This window comes from Arachis hypogaea, chromosome 15, assembly GCF_003086295.3.
Source record: "Arachis hypogaea cultivar Tifrunner chromosome 15, arahy.Tifrunner.gnm2.J5K5, whole genome shotgun sequence".
In the NCBI taxonomy this organism is placed as follows: Eukaryota; Viridiplantae; Streptophyta; class Magnoliopsida; order Fabales; family Fabaceae; genus Arachis; species Arachis hypogaea.
Genome location: NC_092050.1, coordinates 20,420,970 through 20,435,125, shown reverse-complemented (window position 1 = coordinate 20,435,125; position 14,156 = coordinate 20,420,970). Strand labels below are relative to the sequence as shown.

At 40.0% G+C, this 14,156-nt stretch overlaps 1 non-coding gene across 1 annotated transcript; it reads right to left on the bottom strand.

The window, feature by feature from the left end:
- Positions 1-3,165: 3,165 nt before the first annotated feature.
- On the bottom strand, positions 3,166-3,273 carry LOC112753371 (small nucleolar RNA R71). The gene has a single exon (XR_003177760.1). It is a non-coding gene; the product is annotated as a small nucleolar RNA R71 (small nucleolar RNA).
- Between the last annotated feature and the right edge of the window lie 10,883 nt (positions 3,274-14,156).

Here is a 14,156-nt window from a genome sequence, read left to right as displayed (position 1 = left end):
TTCTCTCTTTGCAAGCAAATTAAATATGGAATTTACGTTCTCTAACATAAGCACTAACGAAGACAACGGCATATATTATCCGATCCGCACTGTCACCGGATTGGATAAGATCCACACTCTAAAAAGATCGGTGTGGTTGTAGAATGCGACTAGCTCTTCGTTAGTCTAGGATAGATACCAATCTAGAGAGATAATTTTATCAATGCTCTAAAGATATATTTGTCTCTTGAGTATGATAGAAAATTAAAGAAAAAATATATTTAAAAAAATGAAATAAATAAAAAAATAACCATTCCATAGATTTGTTTTTTTTTTAATTAATATATATAAAAAATTAAAAAAAAATATAAAAGTTTATTAATAGCCCTAAACAGTAATAGGTTCGCTTTTGGTTTTTAGAATTATGATTTTTACTTATTAATTAACATCCTCTACATTATACCTTAATAACATCAATACATATTTAAAGTATAACTATTTAATTAGTATAGGTAGATTTTTATTTGTCTAATGACTAAAGTTAAAATTTTTGTCTATTTTTATCACTGAATTTAAAAATTCTGTAAAATTTGATTTAGAAAAATTACTCTAAAAGACTATTAACAATATTTAATTATTAAAAAATTTTAATATATAAAAATTATTAGGTAGGATTAATTATTATAATATTTATAAAAATCATTTTTTTAAAACTTGGAACGCATATGTAAATTATAGCTCACTTTATGATGAACATACATAAATATATTTTGATTATTATTTCTTCGTTATTATAATTATTTATACATGTTAATAAGTTAAATTTGTCACTTTTTTTTGTAAAGATTTAATTTTGATATTGTTGTTAGATAGTGTGAATTTTTTTTCTTTATTATTAACCTCGTACAATTGAACTTGATTATAAAATTTTACGATGACAGACAAAATTAGTACATTATAAATGAATTGAGTTCTGATAAACCAGTATTTTATGATTTATATTGTGTTTAATTGTGTGGTTTTATTAATTTTTTACCCACTTATTCATATGATAAGCATGTATTTACAATTCCTTCCCAAAATCACTCCATGATTGAAAACTTGCTTCCCAGAGACTTTTAATTATGTATTTTAATTCTCCTTTATCCCATTCGATGTCGTGATCCATGTGTTAAGTGTTTCAGGCTTCATAGGGCACGAATGACTTGGAAAGTGGAGAGGAGACTTGCATAAATAGAAGGAACACAAGAAACTAAGGAGATGACCAGCGAGCAATGACGCGAGCACATGGCCCACGCGGACGCGCGAAATGGAGAATTCGCAACGACGCGGACGCGTGCCTGACGTAAACGCGTGGATTGGAGTCTGCACGAATGACGCGAACGTGTGAACCACGCGAACGCGTGGCAAGGAAAAACACTGAATGACGCGAACGCGTGACCTGCGCGATCTGCAGAAAAAATAGAATTCGCTGGGGCAATTTCGGGCCGCATTTTGACCCAGTTTTTGGCCCAGAAACACAGACTAAACCTAGGAAACATGCAGAAACTCAAGGAGGCATCCACAGACATTCAGATTCATCACATTAGGATTACTCTTAGTTTTAGATCTGAATCTAGATTAGTGTTACATTGATAGTTTATGCTTTTGTTTTTGGATTGTGGATGTTGAAGAGCCATTACCTCCGTTGAATACATTACTTTAATTTGTTTCTTTACTCCCTTATTTTTAATTAATTACTCATTAACTCTGTTCAGATAATTATGTTGCGTTTTGAATTTATTAATATATAGAGTTATTTTTATTTTAATTAATTTTAATTTTCTATTTTATTTTAATTAATTATGTCTTCTCATATTTTTATGATTATTACTTTCATGTCAATGGAGTAGAATTTCTACTTGACATGGGGTTGATTAAGAGGTGATACTTGAGTTGGAATGCTCAAGTGCTTGGTTAAACTAGACGTTGTTAGCTAACTTCATACTTACTAACACTAGACCTCCCAAAGGGAGAGGGCTAGGACCTGAGGGTAAGAGTTAGTTCAATCACCATACCTTTCCTTATTTAGTAAGGAAAAATCGAGTGAGAACAACAACCTTTTTACACCACATTTGAGAAGATCCCAACAAGGATAGAAGTTCCATTTAATCATTCCCCCAGTAAAGGCCTTTTATTCAGAGTATCAATAATTATTCTTAGTTTATTTTTATTGCCTTAATTCACAACTATTTTAATTACTCATTATCAAACTCAACTTTCTGGGAATTTTCTGATTAATAAATTAGCACTCTTTTCTGCAACTCGTTGGGAGACGACCTGGGACTCATACTTCCGGTATCTTTATTTCTAAATTTGTGACAACTCTTTTTAAATTAGTGAGACAGATCTTAGCCGGTTAAGAGCTATACGTGCAATGCTGTTCTCTTAATTAAAATCTCTTAATTGGTTAACTTCTGCCACGCACCAATTTTTGGCGCCGTTGCCGGAGAGTTGCAATAGTGTGCTAAATTATTAATTAGTGTATATATTTTATTTTATTTGCATATTTTATTTTTATTTCTGTTACTATGAATTACATGTCTTTCTCATTGAATGACGCGTTCATTGCCTGATCCGAGTTTAGTCCCATTTGATCATGAAATTGAAAGAACTCTTTCACATATTAGACGAACTCGATGTCGGTTAGCCTCCGAGGATGGTGAAATGGTTATTATCAATTCACCAGTCTCATCTGAGGGCGAATCTGAACCGCCATCTGAAAGTGAGACAAGCTCATTTACTACTGATCCAGTTGATTTACGTGCAGGAAACATGGCAGCACCTAGGAGGATTACTCTCCAGGAGGCAGGAGTCCCAGATTTTACACTGCAGCTGTATCAAGTGCATCATCCGACTGCAGCTGCAGATTTTGAACTAAAAACCGCACTGATCAACTTGATGCCTAAGTTTTATGGCTTACCTGCTCAAGAGCCTATCAAGCACCTTAGGAATTTCTAGACAGCATGTTCTACTGTTAGGTGTCATGGTGCAGATGAAACTTCTGTTCTGTTAATCGCTTTCCTGTTTTCTCTTGAGGGAAAGGCAAGGGAATGGTACTACTCCCAACCTCAAGCGACTGTTACCAACTGGGACACGCTTAGAAGAGAATTTTTGGAAAAATACTTCCCAGCTGAAGTCACAGATAGACTGAGAAAAGAGATCTCTTGCATTGTTCAAGGTGAATCAGAGACTCTCTATGAATATTGGGAGCGCTTCAACAATCTCCTGGACGCATGTTCCCATCACATGATTGATAGACTAGTATTGATCAGCTACTTCACCCAAGGCATGAACCCCCAGGATAAGACCACACTGGAAGGTGCCAGTAATGGTTCTCTGAAAAAGTACAAAACCGCAGATGAAGCATGGCAACTGATCAGCGACTTAGCTGAGTCCACTAGGAATCACAGACAGAGGCGCAACCCTAAAGCTGTTGCAGAGGTCTCCTCTAGCAAGAAAACTACTGCTCTGACACAGAGTATATGTGAAATGACCAACTTACTTAAGCAGATGCAGTTGAATCAACAACAAGCACAACAAGCTCAGCCTTCACCACAACAAAGCCAACAGTTAGTTCCACAAAGAGTATGTGGGATCTGTGCTGACTATAGTCATTATACTGATGAATGCCCGCAACTCTAGGAAGACAATCAACAAGGTGGCAACTACAACTTCTATGACCGCCCGAATCAAGGATACAATCAACAAGGTGGCAACTACAACCAAGGTGGCAACAATAACCATGGATGGCAAGACAACTCCAACCAAGGCTGGAGAGATAATTCTAACCATGGCTGGAGGGATAACTTTAACAGAGGAGGTAGAGACAATAATGGAAACTAGAGGTGGAATAACAACAACAACAATAGACAGCAGAATCAGAACCAACCTTACAGAGCACCACCTAAGACAATCACAAGGACCCCAGCAACCCCAACAACAAGTTTCTCAGACTGCTTATTCTAACTCCTCATCAAATGACGAGATGCTCCGTTCTCTTGCGCAAGGACAACAAGACATGCAGGCGCAGCTGAACTCTGGTCTGAATGGCTTGACTGCCACTTTACAAGCTCTCATCTCCGAGATGGATTCCTCACTTAATTCCACACATCAACCTTCAAGCTCCAGTGGAATTTCTTCTCAACCACTGCCTAATCCCAAAGGTGGCATCAATGCTATCACTTTAAGGTTAGGAACCACATTACAGGAGAGGAACCATGAGGAGCCAAACCCACCAAAAAACGTGCTAGCAGAGGATGTGGTAAAAGTGGAAGATGCTGAAGAGGAAGAGGACGTACAAGACATAGTTGAAGAAGAAGAAGTTCAACCACAGAATGAAGCCCCAAGGGATGCTGAAGCTACAAATTGTGCCCCTTCTATCCCATTTCCACAACTTGCAAGGAAGCCCAGAAAGCAGATGGAACTTGATCCCAAAATGGTAGAAATATTCAAAAAGGTCGAGGTAACTGTTTCCCTTTTTGATGTTATTCAACAGGTACCTAAATACGCAAAGTTTCTAAAGGATTTGTGCATACATAAAGATAAAATTAATGAATTAGAAACTATTCCTTTAGGTAGTTCTATATCTACTTTAATGGGGGGAATACCTGAAAAATATAGTGATCCAAGTCCATGTATGGTTAGCTGTACCATTGGAGGTGTGATATTTTCTGACTGTATGTGTGATTTAGGAGCATGTGTTAGTATAATGCCTTTGTCCATATATGATACTTTGAGGCTCCCTCCCTTAAAAAGGTCGGCAGCTCGTTTTGTGTTAGCAGATAAAAGCATTATTACAGTAGTTGGAATTGCTGAAGATGTACTGGTGAGCATTAAGGGGCTCACATTTCTCATTGATTTCTATATCCTAGAAATGCCCCCTAATGACTCAGGAAGACCATCATCAATCCTTCTTGGAAGACCATTCCTGAAGACTTCAAAGTTCAAGCTGGATGCATTCTCAGGAACTTACTCCTTTGAGATAGATGACAGAATAGTGAGTTTCAGTTTAAATGAAGCTATGAAGCATCCTCCAGAAGATCATTCTATCTTCCAATGCGACATTATTGATGAAACTGTAGCTGAAGTTCACCAGGAAGAATTAGAAGAGAAGTATATGGAGCAAGGTCCAAGTGTGGGGACACTTTCTGAAAACCATGAGAAGACTTTACCATTATTACCAGTCCCAGATGATCCAGAGCCTAGCTATGAGCATAAATTAGAGTTAAAGCCCCTTCCTTCACACCTCAAGTATGCTTACCTTGAGGACAAGCAGAAGTTCCCAGTTATCATTGCAAGGGAACTCACTTATCAACAAGAAGAACAACTACTCAGTGTACTGAGAAAACATAAGAAAGCAATTGGATGGAGCTTGGCGGACATAGTAGGCATTAGCCCCCAAGTTTGTGAACACAGAATATTCTTAGAAGAGGGAGCAAACCTGTCCGTCAACCTCAAAGAAGATTGAATCCCACCATCTTAGAAGTTGTCAAGAAGGAAGTGACCAGGCTACTTGAAGCAGATATTATTTACCCGATTTCAGATAGTGAATGGGTCAGCCCAGTACAAGTAGTGCCCAAGAAGTCTGGAGTCACAACAATAAAGAATGAGCATGGAGAGCTTCTGACAACTAGAGTGCCGAATTCATGGAGAGTTTGCATTGACTATAGGCGTCTCAACCAAGCCACTCGCAAGGATCATTACCCCTTGCCATTCATTGATCAAATGCTTGATCGCCTGTCAGGTAAATCTCATTATTATTTTTTAGATGGTTATACAGGCTACTTTCAAATTCATATAGCTCCTGAAGATCAAGAAAATACTACTTTTACATGTCCTTTTGAGACTTATGCTTATAAGAGAATGCCCTTTGGCTTATGCAATGCACCTGCTACTTTCCAAAGATGCATGATGAGTCTTTTCTCTGATCTGATTGAGAACTGTATGGAGATTTTTATGGATGATTTCAGCATATATGGTGATTCATTTAGCCTTTGCTTGGATAGTTTATCTAGAGTGTTAGACAGATGTGTTAATACAAACCTTGTATTAAATTTTGAAAAATGTCACTTTATGGTCAAACAAGAAATTGTACTAGGACATGTTGTGTATAATACTGGCATTTCTGTAGATCCAGCAAAGGTGGATGTTATTTCTAGTTTACCTTACCCCTCCTTCGTGAGGGAAGTTCGTTCGTTCCTTGGCCACGTAGGTTTTTATAGGAGATTTATTAAGGACTTCAGTAAGGTAGCACTGCCTTTATCCAGACTGCTACAGAAAGATATTGAGTTTGAGTTCAGTGAGAGCTGTATGCAAGCGTTTGATAAGTTGAAGACCGCCCTGACTCAAGCTCCAATTGTGAGAGGACCTGACTGGAGCCAGCCATTTGAAATCATGTGTGATGCTTCCAACCATGCAGTAGGAGCAGCGTTGGCTCAGTGTGAAGGTAATGACCCTTTTGTAATTGCTTATGCATCTAAGACTTTAGATGCTGCTCAGTCTAATTATACTACTACTGAAAAAGAGCTTCTAGCTATTGTTTTTGCTCTGGATAAATTCCGAGCCTATTTACTTGGTACTAAGGTAGTAGTGTACTCAGACCATGCAACTCTAAAATATTTATTAGCTAAAAAGGAGTCCAAACCAAGGCTAATACGTTGGATACTGCTGCTGCAAGAATTTGATTTAGAAATTAAGGATAGGAGTGGTAATCAGAATCTAGTGGCAGACCACTTGAGTCGCCTTGAGCACATTAAGGGTAACTCCACTCCTATAAATGATAATTTCCCATTTGATTACTTACAAGCAGTATCTGAAGTAGTTCCTTGGTATGCACCTGTAGCTAATTATCTAGTTAGCCACACTTTTCCTCCAAATTTTACTAAGCACCAAAGAGACAAGCTGAAAAGCGAGTCCAAATATTATATATGGGATGATCCATATTTATGGAGGTGCGGTGCTGACCAGGTAATTAGACGGTGTGTACCTCAATCAGAATTCCAGTCTATTTTAGAGGCCTGCCACTCATCTGAGAGTGGAGGACATTTTGGCCCTCAAAGAACAGCTAGAAAAATTCTAGATTGTGGATTCTGGTGGCCTACTATTTTTAAAGATGCTGCTGAATTTTGTAAATCTTGTTCCCTATGCCAAAGGTTTGGTAATATATTCAAGAGAGATGAGATGCCTCAACAGATTATGCTTTTCTGTGAAATTTTTGATGTTTGGGGCATTGACTTCATGGGTCCATTTCCAAATTCTAGCGGTTACTCTTATATACTGTTAGCTGCAGATTATGTTTCTAAATGGGTGGAAGCAATTCCTACCCGTACTGATGATGCTAACACTGTTGTTTCCTTTGTTAGAAACCATATTATCTGTCGCTTTGGATCACCACGAGCAATCGTGAGCGATCAAGGCACCCATTTTTGTAACAAGAGACTAACAGGATTACTGAAAAAGCATGGAATAATTCACAAAGTAGCAACAGCTTATCATCCCCAGCTCAATGGGCAAGCAGAAGTCTCTAACAGAGAGATTAAACGTATTCTGGAGAAGATAGTAAAACCTCATAGGAAGGACTGGAGTGCCAGGCTACAAGATGCACTCTGGGCATATAGAATAGTGTACAAGACACCCATTGGGATGAGCCCCTTCCGCCTAGTATACGGAAAGGCTTGCCACCTCCCCGTAGAGGTGGAACACAAGGCTTTCTGGGCTGTGAAGGAGTGCAACATGAATCTTACGAAAGCTGGTGCTGAAAGAAAGCTGCAACTAGCAGAACTAGAGACCCTCCGCCTAGAAGCATATGACAACTCCAGGCGTTACAAGGAGAAAATGAAGGCTGTCCATGACAAGCACATTAAAAGGAGAGAATTCAGACCAGGGGAGTTAGTTCTTTTTTATAACTCCAGACTGAGGCTCATGCCGGGTAAACTGAGATCACGATGGGAAGGTCCATACAGAGTAGAAAAGGTAGAGCCATACGGAGTTTTCCACCTGCGTCATCCTATTAACTCCAAATTTCTTAAGGTTAATGGACATCGCCTAAAGCTTTACCATGGTGAGAAGATGAAGAATCAAAAGAAACTAGAGATTTTCCTCTTGGAAGATCCACCAAGAGAAGCTGAATGAGCCTAACGAGCATCCAACTTAAGGATGTAAAAGCAAAGTGCTAGGTGGGAGACAACCCACCATGGTATGATCGTTTCGTTTCAGTCTTAGTTTTATTTTTACTTTATTTTTATGATGTTAATGACTCTTCTCATCATCCCTGCATTTAGCTTCATATAGTTTGCATGTGAATTTTTCATTTTAGTTTTATTTAAAAGAAAAAAAACACACGCACGCGTTATGAAGAAAAGAGAATTGGACAGCAAGTCACGTGAAAGCGTGGCTGGAGGCGTGCCTTAGGCACAAATATGCTCACGCATCTGCGTCACCCACGTGGCCGCGTCAATTGGAAAATAAGCCTCCCATGCGTCCGCGTCACCCACGCGAACGCGTGACCCTAAAAATCGACGTAAAAGAGGTGTATGGTAGCAAGTTGCGATGGAGCTGGGCTGGAATGATGCTAGAAGCACCAGCCTTGTCACGCGACCGCGTGCCCCACGCGGCCGCGTCACCCCTCCAAACATGGCCATTCACGCGATCACGTCAATCACGCGATCGCGTCACCCAGAATTTTGGCATGAAAGCATTTGAGACAGAAAGTTGCGCGAACGCGTCGCTGCCCTCGCGCCATTCGCACAAAGCAACTCATGCAACCGCGTGACCCACGCGTTCGCGTCACTTGAACACATCGCATACCACGCGACCGCATCACTCACGCGTCCGCGTCGCATGCGGCGCACAGAATATCCAGATTAGCCAAAATATCTTATCTTTTCTTCTCCCAAATCCTTACTTTTCTTTTCCCTTATTATCTCTCCCTCCCCCCTTCTCTAACCATTCTCACTTTTTACCTTCTTCTTCCTCATTTTTCATACCCATCATCAAGGTTCTTTTCTTTCTCTCTTTACTTTTTACTTTCCCTTATCAATTTTATTTATGTTTTAAATTTTTCTTTTCACCGTCATTATCTGTATTTTCCCTTATTCTCTTCATTTTTATTCCTTTTTATTGGTGTTGAAAATTTATTTCAGTCTTTATTTTCCATATTTTGCTTGTGGATTATCATGGATTTGTTTGACAATTATATATTACTTTTTATAAAGATTGCTTGTATGTTCCAATTTCCTACTCTCAATAATATTTTCATCATGCATGCCAAGTGTTTGTGAAAATGCCTGTATGGCATTGCACACTACTTTACTTTATTCTATTCCACTACTTTAATGCCTGCTTTTCACAAAACCCCTTTTATATTTTATTGATTAAAATATAATTGTCAATACAAATAGATTGTTAGTTTGAATGATGTGGTAATCTAACTTGGACATTGAATGCTTGATCTATGCTACTCATGCCTTTGCCGACATGCCAATAAACATCTTGCATTTAATTGCCATCACATGCATTTACTATCTTACCTTTGATGAACTTTTCACATGTAGTCTAGACCATATGTTAACGACATACTTATTTATCGTGCATGGATTACCACCCATATTGTTCGCTCCCTTGCTCGAACCCTTCACTTTACACATTACTTCCTCTTTCCTTTTTCAGGATGGCCACCAAGAAAGGAAAAGAGAAAGCTATTTCCAAACCACCAACAAGGAGAGGAACAAAAAGAGCATTAGTGGCAGAGCCATCTTCAACAGCAGTAAAGCCCTCAACAAAAAGAATCAAGAGGATCATCAAGGTCGATGAAAAAGAAAAAGCCTTTCCAGCAAAGGACACTGCGCGGTTTCCTAACCACTACTGTGAGCAGATGCTCCCCATCCTGGCAGAGAGGAATTACAACAATGAATACCTTCTTATCCTCCCAACCCACATTGCTGAATTTGTTGAGCCCTGCATTGAGCGAAGACAATGGGATTCCTACGGAAACAGCCACGGCAAGTTAATCTCTCATGGGTAGTAGAATTATACCCATATTTTATGATATATTTTGTGCCTAATTTAAGTGATTTATTCAATCCTTCACTCACTTATTCATGTTAATTGCATGGTTTTACTTTCCCTTCCTTATTATGTGATATATGTGAAATACATGTTTCCTACGCTTTAAAAATAATTATTTTAATTACTCTTTATTACCATTCGATGCCGTGATTTGTGTGTTAAGTAGTTTCAGATATTCTAAAGGCAGGAATGACTTAAAGGATGGAAAGAAAACATACAAAAATGGAAGAAAAGCACAAAATGGAGTTTTTGAAGAAACTGGCAGCGACGCGGCCGCATGCCTGGCGCGAAGAGAGCGCGACGCGAACGCGTGAATGACGCAAACGCGCGCCTTGAGCAAAATGCAGATGACGCGGACGCATGACCAAAGCGAACGTATGATAAGGAAAACTCCAGATGACGCGACCGCGTGACCCACGCGGACGCGTGACAGAGGCCACGCCCCAGAAATTACAGAAAATGCTCTCAGCGATTTCTGAAGCTCTTTTTGGCCGAGATCCAAGTACAGAAAGCACAGATTAGAGGTTATAAAGTAGGGGAATGCATCCAGTCAACAGAGAGTCTCCAATTATTCACTTTTCATGATTTAGATGTAGTTTTTAGAGAGAGGTTCTCTCCTCTCTCTCTCTTAGGATTAGGATTTAGGATTTTTTTCGCTTTCATGATTGTCCCTTTCTATCAGGTTCAACATTCCTTTTAATTAATTATTTTCTCAATTTAATTTGTGAACTTTTCTATGTTACAGATTATTCTTTTAATTAATGTTATTTGAGGTAATTCGGTTTATGATTGCTCTCTTTTATTTATGTTACTATTACCTCCAATCTGAAGATATTTTTATTCGAGTAGATTTACTTTTCCCCTTTTGGTCTTGGTTAAGAAATCAATAACTCAGGAGTTATCAAACTCAACGTGATCGATAATTGTTATCTTTGCTAATTGAATTAAACTTCAATAATTCCAGTCCTTTCTTAGGAATTGACTAGAACCTGAAGATCAGACTAATCAATCCACTTGACCTTCCCTTGCTTTAGTAAAGGCTAACTAAGTGGGATTAAGACTCAATTCTCATCACCATTGATAAGGATAATTAGGATAGGAATTCCAATTTCTCATACCTTACCAAAAGTTTATTTTACAGTTTTTACTTATTTTAATTGCAATTTAAATTACTTGCTCCCTACCTTCGAAACCCCAATTTACAATCTTCATAACCAATAATAAGAACATACTTCCCTGCAGTTCCTTGAGAAGACGACCCGAGGTTTAAATACTTCGATTATCAATTTATTTAGGGGTTTGTTACTTGTGACAACCAAAACATTTGTAAGAAAGGACTTTTGTTGGTTTATTAGAAGCTATACCTGCAACGAGGATTTATCTGCGAATTTCTAGACCACGCAAAAGTTATCTCTTCAAAATGGCGCCGTTGCCGGGGAATTGCAAACGTGTGCCTTATTATTGGTTATTGTAAATATTTGCTTTTTGTTTGTTTATTTATTTTCTCCTTTTATTTTTATTAACTACTATGAATTATCACCCCTCTCGCTTTGAGTTTGGTTCTAATATTGTTGAAAAGAGTGAGAGCTATAATAGGAATATGCATCAAGGTCTACGCAATCAACGATGGATGGAGCCAAGAGGATCTGATCACCCCTTTAGGCAACAATCCCTTCCAAGATATCATGGACAAAGGCCATTCTACAATGCATGCCAATCTGATAGATATGGTGGACCACCTTGTAACTACCAACAAGCCCCACCCTCTGCCTATAGACCATCCTCTCAAGGTAGAATTGAACCACCATACTCACAAGTTCCTTTTCACCATTCACCACCGTATGACCCTTATCCACCACAATCCCAATCTAATTACTCCCGAGAACCACCACATTCTTGTTCTGAACCCCCCTTCCCAACCAATGAACCCTCACACCCACCCCAACCTCCTATGGACAACAGACTGCGTGTTCTTCTTCAAGGGCAAGCAAAGATGGAAAAGAGCGTACTGGAACTCACTACTGCCGTAACTGAGGTAGTAAATTTAATAGCTTCCCGACATCTGAGGACTCAATTACTCCTACAACTGCATGTGGGAAATCAAAAGAAGAGCGTGGCATGAAGGAGACACTAGAGACTCCGGTGGACAATGAGGAGCATGGCTTTGTACTAGAACAAGTAGAGGAAGCCATGATAGTTGTAGAGGAAGAAGTGGTTGAAGATTTAGGAGATGCTGAACCTCCGTGGGAATCAAGAGCCATAAAGGATTCCGCTGAGAAATCCAAAATTGATGTCAAGGAGGACAGCGCACAACCTCCACAGCATATACTTTGTGAAAAATTGGACGGAACAGACCAAGAAGTTGATTCCATGGGCAGTGACGATCTTACCTCAAGCTCTCCTAGTCACGAACTCACATCCGCAACTGAATTCCTTGAGTCTGAAGAACATTATCCAAGTGAATACGAAGATGACGTCGAGGTAGATTTCTCTCAACCTCCAGCTTATGACTCAAGTGATGAGGAAGACATTGAAGACTTTGATCATGACATAGATGCATGCGAAGAAGTTTGCAAAGAAGTGGAGGAATTCACAGAAGATCACAAGGGAGCAGAGCTTACAGAACCACTGGAAACACCTATCCCAAGGCCATTACCACCTAATACAAGATTCAAGTGGGTATAATCCTTAACCTTTATCTTTACTTTTCCACTTGAATATGGTTTGCTTGAAACAGATGGCCAGCTTAGAGCTCTCTGCGGCTTTAAGAGTAAGAGGGAAATGGCTCGCACTCAGAGCTGGTGCACAAGGTTCAATAAGGTTCCACGCTTCAACTCGAAGTGCACGGATTGGCATCATGTTCAATCGAATGGATCTCGGAAAACATTTGGTTATCTTGGTGAGAATCTAATTTCTAAATCGCCCGGATGGAAAAATATAGATCAAGACGAAGGCGGATTTAAAAGCAAAGTTTGGGATCCTGGAATCTATTCTGACATTCGTCACCCCGGGAGCCTGAGAATCTTTTTGAAGCTGCTCAGAAGCTTTACATGCCTAGTTTGGGACCCCGGAGGCTGTTGGCATTCCAAGCATTGGTGGAGATTTCTGGATGAATTTAAGCATAAGCCACCATAACAGGAAGCTCATCCAACGTCCAACTTAAGGACTTTAACTAAAAGTGCTAGGTGGGAGACAACCCACCATGGTATGGTCATTTCTTTTTCAATTTTATTTCGTGTTATTTATTTTTATTCTTTTTCAATTGAACCTAAATATTATTCATTAGCATTGCATAATGCATAATTGCATAATTGCATATATATGTTAAAAAAAAGAGGCGTGCAACGCGACTGCATTGCTCATGCGATCGCGTCAGTTGCGAAAACCACCTCCCACGCGTCCGCGTCATTCACGCAGCTGCGTGATCTGGAGATCAGCATAAAGATCCAACGCCCAGAAAGTTGGGCAGAAATCATGCGGCTGTTGTGCGTTTCGCACAAAATGACCCACGCGGTCGCGTCACTTGCACAACACACATGCCACGCGATAGCGTGAGTGACGCGTTCGCGTCACGCAGATATCATGACACCCCAGTGGAGACAGAGAGTTGCGCTGAAATGACGCTAAAATTGTGCATTTAGCACAATTTCCAGCGACACGATCGCATGCCTCACGCGATCGCGTCATTCACCCTTTTATCCATTCCATGCGATCGCGCCACCCACGCGATCGCGTCAACCCCCATTCCACCCCGCCACGCGATCGCGTGGATTCAAATTCATTAACCCCCCCAGTGATGCGAAACCCTACCCCATCGCGCCCCCAACCCCTTTCTTCTTCCTCTTCTCTGCAACCCCCCCTCTCTGCCCCTCACCACCCCAACCACTTAGCCGTTCACCGCGACGCCACCACCCCCCTTCTTCCTTCCCTCTCTTTCTTCTCTTTCTCTTCTCTTCTTCCCTCCACCACCGCTGCCACCGCCGCGCCCAGCCACAGCCACAGCCACCAAGCCATCATCACCGCCGCTCCACCCACCACCAATACCTTCACCCCTTCCATTCCTTCCCCAT